The following is a 720-nucleotide window of genomic DNA, read 5'->3' as shown; positions in this document are numbered from 1 at the left end:
GCCTCCCTCCCCCTACAGCTCCCTCCTCCTCCTCACCGCCTCCCTACCCCGCTGCACCTCCCCCGCCTCCCTCCCCCCGTCTCTCTCCCCCGCTGCACCTCCCTCCTCCTCCTTCGGTCCCCCTTTGCCCCCTTCCCCGCTCCGCCGCCGGCGTCGTCCTGAGGAACTTCGCATGGGCACATTAATATTAACTCTTTTTTGTAATATGTTAACTCTTTTCTATAACATGTTAATTCTTTTCTGTAAAATGTTAACTCTTTTCTGTAACATGTTAACTCTTACAGCTAACATGTTAGTTGTAAGAGTTAACATATTAGCTGTTAGAGTTAACATGTTAGCTGTAAGAGTTAACATATTAGCTGTAAGAATTAATATGTTATCTGTAAGAGTTAACATGTTACAGAAAAAAGTTAACATTTTATAGAAAAGAGTTAACATGTTACAGAAAAGAGTTAACATGTTACAGAAAAGAATTAACATGTTACAGAAAAGAGTTAACATCCACTAACATGAGAAAGAGGAGGGTAAATTTGGGATTTAAGTCAGCTGATATGTCTAATCATGAGCTGGCATGTCTAATCAACTGATGAAATGAGCTGGAATCATGATGGAGGAGTGATGGATGGGCTTGGGCATATTTTTTTCAAAAAGGAGGGGCTAAAGAACATTAAAAAAAGTAGGAGGGGCTGGGGCACGTTGAAAATATAAATTTGGGGCCTA

This window comes from Asparagus officinalis, chromosome 1 (assembly GCF_001876935.1).
Source record: "Asparagus officinalis chromosome 1, Aspof.V1, whole genome shotgun sequence".
NCBI lineage: Eukaryota > Viridiplantae > Streptophyta > Magnoliopsida > Asparagales > Asparagaceae > Asparagus > Asparagus officinalis.
This window is presented reverse-complemented; position numbering follows the sequence as displayed.